Genomic DNA, 15862 nt, shown 5'->3' with positions numbered 1-15862 from the left:
AACAGTTCGGATGGTGATCGGCAGTGATGAAATAGAGGAGGTGAGAGAATATGTCTACCTAGGACAGGAAGTAAATATGTGCTGGGATATCAAAAAGGAGATCTCACAGAGAGTAAGGGCCGGATGGAAGGCATTCAATGGCATAAGGGATGTGCTCAAGGGAAGGTTGGACAGGACCACCCGCGCCAATCTCATTAACAGTGCAGTTCTGCCTGCAATGTTATATGGTAGTGAAACATGGGCTACCACAAAGAGAGAAGAGCAAAGACTGATAACGGCTCAAAGAGCCATGGAAAGGTCAATGATTGGTATCTCGTTGAGAGAGCACATAAATAGCAAGATCATCAGAAAGAAGTCCGGCGTGAGAGATGTCATCGCAGAGTATACTCGTAGCAAGTATAGATGGGCTGGACACGTCGCCCGGCTCACCGATAATCGGTGGACGCACGCAGTTGTCGAGTGGTACCTGCGTGAGCGGAAAAGACCACCCGGAAGACCTCCACGACGGTGGAGTGACGATTTCAAGAGGACGATTGGGATCACGTGGATGAGAAAGGCGCGATCCAGAGAGGAGTGGACAGCGTGCTGTGATCAGCGGTGTCAAATGGACGCCTGACGGACTGGTCAGTCAAAGTGATCAAAGTGATATATATATATATATATATATATATATATATATATATATATATATATATATATATTTATTTATTGAAATGGATAAATGAATTATCTTGTTAAGGATTATTCAAAATTTAACCGATACCTGGGTAGCAAAAATCACAACAGAAAAAGCACGGTTGAAGTTACGACCTTGGGGTGTCGCGCGGATAATTGAAGTTTGATATATTTAGTGAAGGGAAGAAATGGAGCTGAACGAAGATGCTACAGAATTCCTTTTATTATTTTCTACACATGTTTCAAAGGCCGCAAATTTCCAAATTCGGATTGAATAAGGAGACCATTTTGCAGCATTCTCTTCAGGAAAATCCAGGAATTTAAAAATCCAAAAGAAATGCGCAGCAAGGTATTCGAACAAAACGCTCCTTAGGAGCCCATGAGAAAGCACATTCCTGAAGAGAATGCTGCAAAATGGTCTCCTTATTCAATCCGAATTTGGAAATTTGCGGCCTTTGAAACATGTGTAGAAAATAATAAAAGGAATTCTGTAGCATCTTCGTTCAGCTCCATTTCTTCCCTTCACTAAATATTATATATATATATATATATATATATATATTATATATATATATATATATATACATATATAAACATATTTATATATATATAGGCATATATATATATATACATATGAAAGAAAAAAGGTGTTCAGAATGCTGGATGGTTTTTTACAACCATCTAGCATTCTGAACACCTTTTTTCTTTCATATGTATTAAATCTGTACATCACCCCCAATACTTCTAACATATATATATATACATACAAACATACATACATATATTATATATATGTTTGTGAAAGAGGGCAACAAACGCCGAGGTATAACAAGTATCTCGAGTCATATACATCATTTTATATTATTTGTAACATTTATATATAGAGACAAATACATATACGCATGCGTGTGTGTGCGCGCGCGCGCACGTATTATCATTGTAAAGAAGCAAAGAAATCTCCAATTTAATGAAAATTCATTATGTTTGCCAACAGGAAAATCTGACAATTTCGAATCTCCGTCGAACCAAATACATCGTGTCTTACATGCTTTGTATGTAACATAAAGCTCTTTGTTGCTTTTAAGCTCAAACAGTGCTATAAGTTTGTCATTGTTTGACGCTGTATATAAACAGGAGCTATTGTATTTTTTTTTAATATTCCATTTAGATTTCAGGGTGATATTCAAGATTTAACAAATTAATATGTCAAGCACAATCGGATTTACTATTGCCATGTCTCAGCTAAATGTATTTGCATGTGTCTATATATACGCATTATGTGTGTTTGATTGTTATGTGTATATAGATGGATGGATGCATGCATGCATGTATATACATATGGGTGTACACGTCCGTTTATATATATTGGACATGTACACAAGTGCACATGTACTTGTGGATAGCTGATATATATGGATTGTATTACATATGTATGCATGTATGTATCTATGTATGCATGCATTATATGTATGTGTGTGTGTGCGTGTGTGTGTGTGTGCAGGTAAGTAGATAGGTATGTATGAATTGTATTCATGTACATAAGTAGAAAGATAGGAATGTTAGTATATATGTATTGTATGTAAGGTATGTATGTATGCCAAAAAAATAACAATGGATTCAAAATCTTTTCCGAAGCAAAAGCTCATAAGGCCTGTTTCCCAGATTCTGTGGCATCATATTTATTCCCCACCCTTGTATACTTGACGCCAGTCCATCGTAGGATTGCTCGTTTTTACCAACTGAGTAGACTGGAGCAATGTGAAATGAGATGCTTTGCCCAAGAATACAACGCATCACCCGGTCCAGGAGTCGAAACAGCAATCTTACGATCATGAGTACAGCACCCTAACCACTAGGCCACATGTAGGTAAGGACAAGAACAAAAATCTTTCTTGAGTTATATAGACACATAGAGCCGCCTTCCCTTTTTCTGTGGCGTGTATATTCCCAGCATATTTTTGCATGATACACTAAGTTGGTATACTTCCCACTTGGAAATATATATATTGCATAGAAATCAATCAATGAATCTCTTTAAAATGAAAATTAGATTTCAATAAGTCGTCACACTGTATATCAATCAATTCCATTTGAAAACATTCTCATAGTGTCTCCACCTCCACATCAAATGGTGTAGCAAAACAATTTAAACTGATTTGATGCAGACGGAAGTTAGCAAAACGTGATGCAAATTCATTTCTCAAACCCTGGATTATATTCACAAATACCTCTGAATCCTGTGGTTTCCTTCCTTGAAATGATGGAAAATATGCATATTTTTTATTTCGTAGTTGATGCTCCCACAACTATAACTTTTCTTAGAAGGTAACAATACAGTTATACATTTCATTTACGAGCTGATTTTTACCTTGAAGTTGTAAATTTAAGTTATTTAAATGAGTCACAATATCCACAAAAAATGCCAAAGTTGCAAGCCGAAAATGTCTCAGTTTTTTGTTTCATTTTTGGTAGTGATTGGGTAGAAATGTATTGTTATTAATTTTGAGTTGTGTGAGCGGAAATGATGTACGGAGCCATACGTACGCGTCGAATTTTTAATTGTGTTTTTGCTGTCAAAGTGTTCACATCCGGTTGGTGGTAGACATTACGTAAAGTGAATCAGAAGATTTGTGAAAGAATATGACAGCAGACTTTTTATTGTATTTGAAAGTCTTGTCTCTCATATTATGATAAATTTAAATTTTAAATAAACAACTCATTGGGCATCAGTTCTCGTGGGCTGGTCAAAATCACTTCGCGGGCCATAGGTTGCCGACCTTTGCCCTAACCACGAAGCCACATGTAAATAGAAAGTATATAGATTGGTATATAGGTGCTATGTGTTCGCGCAAGTGTGTGTGTGCGTGCGCGCATGTGTGTAAGTGTGCATACTATGCCTATGAAGCCATTTAAACGGAAAACTGACAAAGGAAAATCATTACAAAGACTTTCTTTCCTTATTTATAATCTTTAAAACTATTTTCTTTACATTTTGATTTCAATATCTTCCGTTGTTATTACTGAAACTTCCGTCATAACATTTATGCTTATTTATTTACAATCGTACACACAGACACGTACAGATATAACTATGACTGCATTTGCTCAAATATAATCATATACCCAAACATATACATACAGAGATATGAATGTATTGCATATAGAAATATAAATGTGTGTGTGTATGAATATAGAAACAACACACACGTGTGTAATGAGACAATTTGAAAATATCGTCGAGTTGTATACGCGTGTGTATATATGCGTGCAAAACAGCTATTTTCCTGCATTCAAAACACAGGCATGCTTCAAGGTTCTGTGCTGTGCGCACTCGTAAATATGTGCACACGTTGTTGACAGTTTTTCAACAATCAGAGATGTATGCATCTTTTGCACGCGTGCACTTCACTAAATTTCCGTGTGTGTGTGTGTGTGTGTGGTGTGTGTGTGTGTGTGTGTATGTGCATGTTTACGTGTGTACCTGTGTATATGCGTGCCTGTAACCCTCGTGAGGTCTGTCGTTACTCACAGCAATATGATGTCACCACACCGCCTTTCTTTCCTCTACCTTTCCCTCTTACTCTTTCGATTCTCTCTCTCACTCACTCTCTCTCTCTCCCTATCTCTCTCCCTCCCCCTCTCTCTCTCTCTCTCTCTCTCTCTCTTTCTCTCTCTCTCTCTCTCTCTCTCACTTCACTGTCCAGACACACTTTGCTATGTTTTCATTGGTCGATATCTGGGTAAAGCTAGTTGTTTGTAACTTTATGCAAATTTCATTCTCACCTCACTTGGACGTATTCTCTATTGTTGTCAACTCCTTTCGTCTGCTCACTCCAAACTCTTTTTCTTCTTCACTGTCGATATTTTTATCTTCGTCTATATGTACTCGTACATCTGTAGCTACCTACCAGCCTATCTATCTACTATCTCTCCCTCTCTCCCTCTCTATATATATGTATATATATATATATTGTCTATCTGTTGTGTCTCTCATTATCTACCTTTATAAATATATTTGTGTGTGTGTGTGTATTCTTTCACTGTCATTCTTTTATTTTTCTTGCACTTTTTCTTTTCATGTTTTTTCGGTTCATTTATATTCCCCCTCTCTCTCTCTTTCTCCCTCCCTCTCTGTCTCCATCACCTCTTACTCTTCATCTTTCCTCTTATTCACAGATTCACAGTGTTTCCCCCACCAATCTTATCCTTCACTCTCTCCACGCGTTTAGTCATCCGATCGATTTCTTCTGCTCAATATTTATGTCTCGCTGGTTTCAAATCAGCAACAATGCCAGCTACAGTAGCAGCAACTGCCACAATATATCTGACTGCAATAACAGCAACAACAACAAAAAACAATGACAAAAAACAGCAGCAGCAACAACAACAACAACAGCACTAACAACAACAATAGCGACAACAAAAAACAGCAACAACAACAATAACAATAGCGACAACAAAAACAGCAACAACAACAATAACATCAACAATGACAACAATACCAACAACAACGGCAACAATAACAACAACAGCAACGACGACAGCTGCACGATAACAACAACAACAGCAGCAACAATGACAATAAAAGTAAGAACAACCACAGCAACAGCAGTAACAACTATTACAGCAATAAGAACAACAATAACTACAAAAATAGAAAGAGCAACAACAAAAAGTGCCACACTGTCAGAGAACCAATTATTACAATTGGGTTTAATATCAATACTGGGTGTTAAAAAGTGGAATGATACATTTAATAATGCAGTCCTAGGTACACTGTCACTGAAATATGGCTGAAAACACGCAAAGATGACTGTTTCAAAGTTTGTGATTGTTCAGAGCTAAGTAACAACAACAACAACAAAGCAGATACCGCTGCATATTCTTTCAAAAAGCATCGTAAAAAACACAACTGAAACAATCGGTCGTGTAAAAGTATATATATATATATATATATAGATAAGAAAGTTTGTTTGGTAAAGCACGTGGGTGAATATATAAGAAAATAGTAAAGTGTGAAAAAACGACAGAAGGCTTAAATGTTAAAAAATATATATATTTGTGTCAAAATGTCTGGAGAATATTGGAAAAATTTTTTTTCCTTTCCTTAAAATGACATAATTTTAAAAATTTTTAAAGAAATTACCGGTTTCGCGTGTAGCTTTTCAAATTTCTTGTGACGTTATGTTTATATTGCATGGAATTATCGTTGTTTTTATTTCCAGGAGATTTCTAAATAAGGGGAGGTAGTGAGTGATTTTTTCCGGTGTAGGGGAGATAATCGCTTAAAATTTTTTTTTTCCCTTTTCCTTGTTAATTTCTCTGTGTCAGTATGTTCGGATGGTTGAGTCTGGGTTTGTACTTTTCAATGAAGAATGTTTCCTTGTTCAGTCTCATTTGTGTTGATGATCCGAAAGCACATTGGTAAAATGGGAAGATTAAAAATTGTGGCAGTAGTTGCTTTGCGCATTTCTCAATGTGCTCACTAAAAGGTATCATTCTATATTCTGGGAATGCAATCTGTTGTCGATGCAGTGTGCATCTGCGCCTATCCCCTTCAACCTTGCAAGAAGGATATGCACAATAGTGTCAGAACAAAATACCAGGAACTTTAGACTGCAAGAACTCAAAAACACCCTAATTGACAGACATTACCCAGCTCAACTCATAGAGGATGGGATCAGACGTGCAACAGAAATCAACATAGAAACTTTAAGAAAAGTTCAACACAACAACACACCTTCCCCGAAAATACTACCTTACATATCTACATACAACCCCAGAAACAAAGAAGCCTTCACCATCATCACCCAGAATTTACCAATACTTCATAAAAACCCAAAATTAAAGGAAATTCTAAACATACACCAAATCATTAAAAGCTACAAACAGCCTAAATCACTTAAAAAGATTCTCACAAAGGCAAAATTGTCTTCTAAAATTACGGATGCAAAAGTAAAAAAATGTGGTAGATCGAACTGTGCAACATGTCCTAACCTATTGGAAGGATCAGAATTCTTCTTTAAAGAGGGACAGAAATTTAAGATCAAATCTAACTTTACTTGTGCCTCTGAAAACATAATTTATGTTATTAAATGCTCGGGCTGCCACCAAGACTACGTGGGTTCCACGGGACTATCACTCAGGCGCAGATGCACACTGCATCGACAACAGATTGCATTCCCAGAATATAGAATGATACCTTTTAGTGAGCACATTGAGAAATGCGCAAAGCAACTACTGCCACAATTTTTAATCTTCCCATTTTACCAATGTGCTTTCGGATCATCAACACAAATGAGACTGAACAAGGAAACATTCTTCATTGAAAAGTACAAACCAGACTCAACCATCCGAACATACTGACACAGAGAAATTAACAAGGAAAAGGAAAAAAAAAAAAAAAAATTTTAAGCGATTATCTCCCCTACACCGGAAAAAATCACTCACTACCTCCCCTTATTTAGAAATCTCCTGGAAATAAAAACAACGATAATTCCATGCAATATAAACATAACGTCACAAGAAATTTGAAAAGCTACACGCGAAACCGGTAATTTCTTTAAAAATTTTTAAAATTATGTCATTTTAAGGAAAGGAAAAAAAATTTTTCCAATATTCTCCAGACATTTTGACACAAATATATATATTTTTTAACATTTAAGCCTTCTGTCGTTTTTTCACACTTTACTATTTTCTTATATATTCACCCACGTGCTTTACCAAACAAACTTTCTTATCTATATATTAAACACGTGAGAACGAAAATGCCACAGAAGTCAAACACCTCGGACAAAACCTTAAATGAGGACATACTCAAAGAACTGAAAAATATTAATTCACAGCTTCTTAACCTGAACAACAAAATCGAGGAATCAAACTTACTCGCCCGGGAAAGTAAAAGCAATGAAGATGCAACCCGTTACACTGACCAGGTGAGTAAGGATCTACAACTGTTATATACAACACTGAACTCAATTTTCATCAACAAATCCGAAAATAATACACAGGCACCTAATGAAACACAGCAGGACACCATACGCACCCAAACCAACCCAACAAAAAGAAAAATAGGAAACGTTTGGAATACAAACCTGCACAACAGAAAACTCACCTTCTGGAACATGATAAAAAATTCCAACAAAGCAGATATCTACGAGGGATGGATAAACTCAACACCAATTATCCTCCCACGCAAATTCCAGATAAAATTAATTCCTAACGAGCCTGACGGACAGAGATCTATTAGAGAAAAGTCAGCTCTGTTCAATTTTAAATCAGAAATAGAGCTTCTAAGACTCAGGGCCTCCACAAATGAAGAAAAACTTAAAAGCATAGACGAGGAGATGCACAATCTAATACTAAAATATACCGAGGGACAACCCCTCGATAATACATTGGATCACTGGAAGGATTCCTGTGAGAGAGAAGAGAGAAATTCTCTCCTACGCTGGGAGAAAAACATGGACTTCTTCCAAAAATATAGTGAAACCTTCAAAAATGAATTGGGTACAAATAATCCCTTCATTAAGAAAATTACAATAAATAAAAAAGAAAAACCTAACAACCCACGAACAACCCCCAACTATCCTCCATACACTAAAAACAGAAATCACCCACAACCAACCTTTACAAACCACGCTAGACCTAACAGGGAACTAGCTGAAAGAGGACGCGTCTATGAAAGAAATTACACCAAAAACAGAACAAACCAACAACATCCTAATACCAGACCCAACCACCATACAGCACAATACGACACTAGGATAAGAAATACACCACACACAAATCACTACTACCCCATGAACCAAAACTACTGGTCCCCACTAAACACAAGACAAACGCAAAGAAACACTATGTCAAGCAACATCCCACATACAAGAAGTTCGAAACAAAAATATTCCCCATACAGAAATTTTACACACACCACAAGCATTAACAACCATAGATTCCCACACACACACAACGATCGGAGGCAACAATACCACCACTCCCCCGACCAAATACCACACAACCTCACAGACAACTCATACAAACAAAATTACACCCAACATTTTTTAGCCAGGGACCAGGGACACCAGGACACAGGCTGGAACCTAGTAATAAGGAAAAACCGAAGATAATCAATCTTTCAACCAAACCTCTTTCTAACATAAAAATTGACATCCTCGCAAAAGGGCTCAAATTTACACCAACTCCACGCAGAGCAAACCTAAATGAACTCAAGGATAATATAACAGAATTTTGCAGAAAATTAAGACTAGCAGAAGCATCAAACAGTTTCAATACTGAAGATGAATCACTAGTCAAGAACAAAAGTGAACACATCCCACACAGAGGAAGAAATAAAGATCTTGACGAATTCTGTAACCACATTGAGAACTTCCCCTACCATACTATACATAAACAGAAAGCTAACCCAAATTTTAACACTACACAATGGAAAGAACTGATAGAACTCCAAAATGATGAAGATATAACCATTAAGGAAGCGGACAAGGGAAATGCAGTTGTAATAATGGATACATCATACTACAGAAATCTTGTAATTTCCTTGCTTGATGAAGACCTACATTATGAAAAAATTACCAACTACACCCCACAAAAAATAATGAAAACTCTATCTTCACTAATTAAAACCCATGAAAAGGAACTGACAACCAAAGAGATTGATTTCCTAACAAACTTTAAATGCAAACCTAGCCTTTTCTATGGTCTGCCAAAAATTCATAAAAGTCAAATTATAAATGAAACCATTAAAAAATCACCAAAGACATACATACACACACCTAATCCGGGGGACCTAAAACTACGACCCATTGTAGCTGGCCCAACCTGTGAAACACACAGACTAAGTCTACTTATGGACATCCTCTTGAAACCCTTCCTTAAACATATCGATAGCCATATCAGAGATGACTTAGATATGTTAAACCACCTTCCAAAAAAAACCAAGGAAGAAACAATCCTGGTTTCATTTGATGTAGTCAACTTGTATACCAGTATACCTCATAATTATGGACTGGAGGCAATACAATTCTGGTTAGACCAATTTCCGGAAGAAATACCAAAAAGGATCAGTAAGGAATTCATTACTAAATCAATTGAATTCATCCTACACAATAACCACTTCATGTTTGACAATACATTTTACCGTCAAAAATCCGGAATTGCTATGGGTACAAGGGCAGCACCAGTCATTGCGAACTTAACAATGGGATACATGGAAATAATCATTTACCAGGAATCTCTATCAATCTTTGGAAACTCCCTCTCTCAATACATAAAAGAGAATTGGAAACGATTCCTAGACGATTGTTTCATTCTCTGGAATGAAAACATAGATAAACTCCTAAAATTTAAAAACCTATTGAACAGCATAAACCCAAATATACAGTTCACAATGGAATACAACCAAAAGGAGCTCCCGTTCTTGGATATACTAATTAAAAAAATTAACCTTAAAATAGAAACAGACATTTTTTACAAAGCCACAGACGCCAAACAATACCTTCTTTTTAATTCATGCCACCCAAGACACACTAAAACAAACATCCCCTTCAACCTTGCAAGAAGGATATGCACAATAGTGTCAGAACAAAATACCAGGAACTTTAGACTGCAAGAACTCAAAAACACCCTAATTGACAGACATTACCCAGCTCAACTCATAGAGGATGGGATCAGACGTGCAACAGAAATCAACATAGAAACTTTAAGAAAAGTTCAACACAACAACACACCTTCCCCGAAAATACTACCTTACATATCTACATACAACCCCAGAAACAAAGAAGCCTTCACCATCATCACCCAGAATTTACCAATACTTCATAAAAACCCAAAATTAAAGGAAATTCTAAACATACACCAAATCATTAAAAGCTACAAACAGCCTAAATCACTTAAAAAGATTCTCACAAAGGCAAAATTGTCTTCTAAAATTACGGATGCAAAAGTAAAAAAATGTGGTAGATCGAACTGTGCAACATGTCCTAACCTATTGGAAGGATCAGAATTCTTCTTTAAAGAGGGACAGAAATTTAAGATCAAATCTAACTTTACTTGTGCCTCTGAAAACATAACTTATGTTATTAAATGCTCGGGCTGCCACCAAGACTACGTGGGTTCCACGGGACTATCACTCAGGCGCAGATGCACACTGCATCGACAACAGATTGCATTCCCAGAATATAGAATGATACCTTTTAGTGAGCACATTGAGAAATGCGCAAAGCAACTACTGCCACAATTTTTAATCTTCCCATTTTACCAATGTGCTTTCGGATCATCAACACAAATGAGACTGAACAAGGAAACATTCTTCATTGAAAAGTACAAACCCAGACTCAACCATCCGAACATACTGACAGAGAAATTAACAAGGAAAAGGAAAAAAAAAATTTTAAGCGATTATCTCCCCTACACCGGAAAAAATCACTCACTACCTCCCCTTATTTAGAAATCTCCTGGAAATAAAAACAACGATAATTCCATGCAATATAAACATAACGTCACAAGAAATTTGAAAAGCTACACGCGAAACCGGTAATTTCTTTAAAAATTTTTAAAATTATGTCATTTTAAGGAAAGGAAAAAAAATTTTTCCAATATTCTCCAGACATTTTGACACAAATATATATATTTTTTAACATTTAAGCCTTCTGTCGTTTTTTCACACTTTACTATTTTCTTATATATATATATATATAATATATATATATATTATATATATATATATTATATATATATATATATATTGGCCTGCTCGCTTACCCAGCGGGGTGGCATCGTTCGAAGGCTAAAACAATGCGAACGCATTGTGACCAGCGATGTGTAGTAACATCTGATGGTCTAGTCGGTCACGTGATCACGTGATAGATATATATATTATATATATATACATACATACATACATACATACATACATACATACATACATACAATACATACACCTTAAAATTTCAAACAAATTTATTTTAATATGGGATAGGACCGCCTTTGGCAGTAATTACAGCTTGAATTCTACGAGGTATGGACTCGTACAAAGTTTGAATTGTTTCCAAAGGAATTTTTGTCCATGCTTCAGCTAAAACAGTCTCCAGTTCTTGTAGTGGATGGTGGAGGATATTGACTCCTTATTTGTTTTTCTAAAATGCACCATAAATGTTCAATAATATTGAAATTTGGGGTCTGTGGTGGCTAGATAAGATGTTCAACTTAATGTTCCTCGTGCTATTCAGTATTAACTTTAGCTATGTGAATTGGTGCATTATCATCCTGAAAGGATGCGTTTCCCTCCTGAAACAGTTCCGCAACCATAGGATGAATTTGATCACATAAAATGCTTAGTCTGTCTTTGAAGGGAAACCATTGGGGTGGCGGATTACCAAGATATAGACCCTAGATCATCACAGATCTTCCTCCATGTTTAACAGTTGGAAGAAGGCAGTCTGAGTCAAATGCTTCTTCTCGCAGACTCCACACGTATACTCGGCCGGTGGTTGGAAATAAGGTAAAGGATGACTCGTCCGACAAAATAACATTCTTCCACTGCTCTCGGGACCAATTCTATAGGTTTTTACTCCACTCTAAAAGCTTTTCAATGTTTGTTTTTGAAAGTAGTGGTTTTCTGATTGCAGCCCTCTCGTCAAGTCCGGCTTTGTGCAGCTCCCGGCGAACAGTTTTTTGTGGGTTCTCGAGGTTGTCATTAATCTCTGCAGTACTTTTGGGAGCTGCACTTTTGTGATCCTTTCTAACAATTCGCGTAAGAGTCCGACGGTCCCCATCTGAAAGTTTTGGTTTTCTTCCGGAGTCTTGTTTCGACGAGGAGGTTTTTCCCTCTTTCTCAAAGCCTGTCATTACATTACTTTCAAGACAATACTTATTGATACACCAAACATTTCAGCTGTTTTCGTTACGCTAGCGCCTGCCATACAATTTGACCTCTTTGAAAGCCTGATAGATCTGTCATTTTAAAGAGTTTTAATTACCTTTTTCTGATGATATCTGAAAAGAAACAGCAATTTAAGCAAAACATATTAAGCAACACTTAATAGTAAATCAAAAAACAAAAATAATCAAGCTTTTGATGGTTTTATAGATATTTTAAAATTATGATGCTATGATGCTTGGTGTTTCCATTAGTTTGTTCAACCCCTGTATATGCATGCATATACACGTAAGTCGTCTAAAAGTCCCTAAGTCAGGAAAAAAATGCACTCGTATATCTGTCAATAGAGTGAGTTTATTAACCCATCGTGACTGATCTTACCAATTGGTGTCGTATATCCAGTAGAAACGATATTTCTTGAGGTTAATAAACAGCAACAATATATATATATATATATATATATATATATATTATATATATATAAACAAGAGGCAACCAAAAAGACTATACTAACAACGTTGCCTTCGGTGGGGGTATGTATATATGCGTGTATATATATATATACAAACCTGACAATGATATAGCTGGCCGAAGCTCCGAATTCACTATCAACAACATTCTTGTTTATGAATAATAAATTTGTATTCTACGTAAGTATAGAGTAAAACCCATCAGATTAACGTAAACATAAAACTAAGTATTAATGTGTGTGTGTGTGTGTGTGTGTGTGTGTGTGTGTGTGTGTGTGTGTGTGTGTGTGGTGTGTGTGTGTGTGTGTGTGTGTGTGTGTGTATGTGTGTGTGCGTGGATTTGTAGCACACATATCGCAGTTATGTAGAGGTGTGGGTTTGAGTCCAATGCGCATGAAAAACCCACTTTTTTTTTGTGGGCTTATATGCCGCAATTTTAGACTATTTTTTCTAGTCAATACACGGTGATCGCTTATAAGCTTTCAGCTTATAAATTATTATTATTATTATTATTATTATTATTATTATTATTATTATTATTATTATGCCTTTGCACAGCTTCTAACGCTGGAGATGTACTACAGTGTCGGCTGTTCACTAATATGCCATATGGTTTCACCGTTTTCTCCACAGATTCTGCACTTATCACTTTCTGATGTGTTTTCTAGTCTGTATTTTATGTAGTTTGTCTTTAGTGCTTGCTCTTAGGCAGCACAGATTAGAGCCTCCGTTTCCGGTTTTAAATCACGTTTAGTCATCCATAGCCATCTTTTTTCTCTGTCTGTCTTATCTTCAATATCTCTATGAAATTGACCATGCATTCTTTTCTTTACCTACCTATTTTCAGTTTCATTTGTTTTCAATTTCTTGTATAGTGTTTATCTTTGCAATCTTTCATCCTACACAAACCTGACCTTCTTACTTCTAATAACAGCGGTTCTGTGGCATTTTTTATATACCATACTATGTTGTTTACTTCTGCTCTAAATCTGTGTTCGCATCCAATAAGTCCTCTTCCCCCTCTTTTTCTTGGTACATACAGTCTGTCTGTGTCACTTTTTGGGTGGAGTGATCCATATCTAGTTAGCAACTTCCTTGTTATTTCTGTCTAAGCTGTTTAGTTCGTCTACTGTCTATGCGATTACCCCTGCTCCATATCTAACGAATGAAACTGCCCAGGTGTTGATAGCTTCGATCTTATTCCGTCCGTTTAATTTCGACTTAAGGATCAGTCTAGGTTTGTGCAAGTACTCCACCTTAAATTTTTCTGTCATTTCTTTCTCCGTCAACTTATCCATTTCCAAAATCCCTAAGTACTTATAGCTCGTCTCTGCTATATGCTTCATAACCTACCCCGACGGTATCGTTAGCCTGTCCATACATTTGATTTTGCCTCTCTTCAAGACTAACACACCACACTTTCTCAGTCCGAACTCCATTCTGATATCAGCTCTGAAGGTATATACCGTATCAATGAGGGAACTGACTTGGGCTTCATCTTTACCATAAAGTTTGAGGTCATTCATGAATAACAAATGGTTGACGTTTTGTTGGCGGCTTTTGAATACATACCCAACTTTTGCTTTCCTCAGAATCAGTGTTAGTGGTATCAAGTACAGTGCAAAGATCAATGGGGACAGGTAGTGCCCTTGGAAGATGCTCCTAATTCCTACTGTCCCTACACTTCTTCCGTACGCTGTCAGGTCCGTCCTCCAATTCGCCATACTTTTTCCAAGCAATCGCTCAACATTCGATGCAATACCAAATAGGTTCATACACTCCATAAACCAAGAATGTGGGATCATATCGTATGCTAACGATAGTCGATCAATGACACGGCTAAGTTACTTTTCCTCCTCTTGCAGTCTCTGCGTACAGTTTTGTCTATCAGGAGTTGATCCTTGGTACCTCTGCATTCATGGTTGCAACCCTTCTGCTCATGTCACAGGAATCCATTTTTTTCCAGATGTTTGTACATTGACTCTGCGAGTATTGCAGTCAATAATTTCCACATAAGTGACAAACAGGTTATCGGCCTATAATTGTCTACCGTATTGCCTTTTTCGATGTTTTTCAGGCAGAGCACTGTCCAACCCAATGTCAACCACTCTGGTGTTACTTGGTCGGCATTATTATTATTTTTTTTATTATTATTTTTATTATTATTATTATTATTATTATTATTATTATTATTATTATTATTATTATTATTATTATTATTATTATTATTTACAGAATTCTCACACGTCATTGCTTCGCAAATCATCTCAGAAAACCCGCGCACACGCATACACACACGTTTGTATGTATGTATGTATGTATGTATGTATGGTCGGGTAGTATATTGCTGGCTATGGAGATATCACTGATCATGACGGTACCGTTGGTTTCCCGTCGACTTTTGCACCTTGGTAATATTGATGAATCTTCAGACATACTGGCCTGAAGTTCATGACCTCTTTTATGATGGAAGTATATATAGACTATAGGTTGCTCTATGTTGGAAAAAAGAAATAGAACGAAACATCATGAAAAAAAGTTATAACATTTTTCCAGATGGGAAAGAAGAGTTATTTCAGTGGATTGTTTTAACAATAGGTGAAACATGTTTGAGTGTGTCTGTGCGTGTAACGTTATATATATATATATAATATATATATATATAACAAAATGGGTAATTTTTTGGTTTTATTTATTCACCACTACATGTGTTTCATATGCTAATAGGAATTATGAAGTCTTACATGTTAGATGGACATATAAGGAATTTCCTATTAGAAATTCTTCAGACAGAGAAATTATATAATACAGCCGGGATTTACCT

The sequence above is a fragment of the Octopus sinensis genome, linkage group LG2, assembly GCF_006345805.1.
Source record: "Octopus sinensis linkage group LG2, ASM634580v1, whole genome shotgun sequence".
NCBI lineage: Eukaryota > Metazoa > Mollusca > Cephalopoda > Octopoda > Octopodidae > Octopus > Octopus sinensis.
This window is presented reverse-complemented; position numbering follows the sequence as displayed.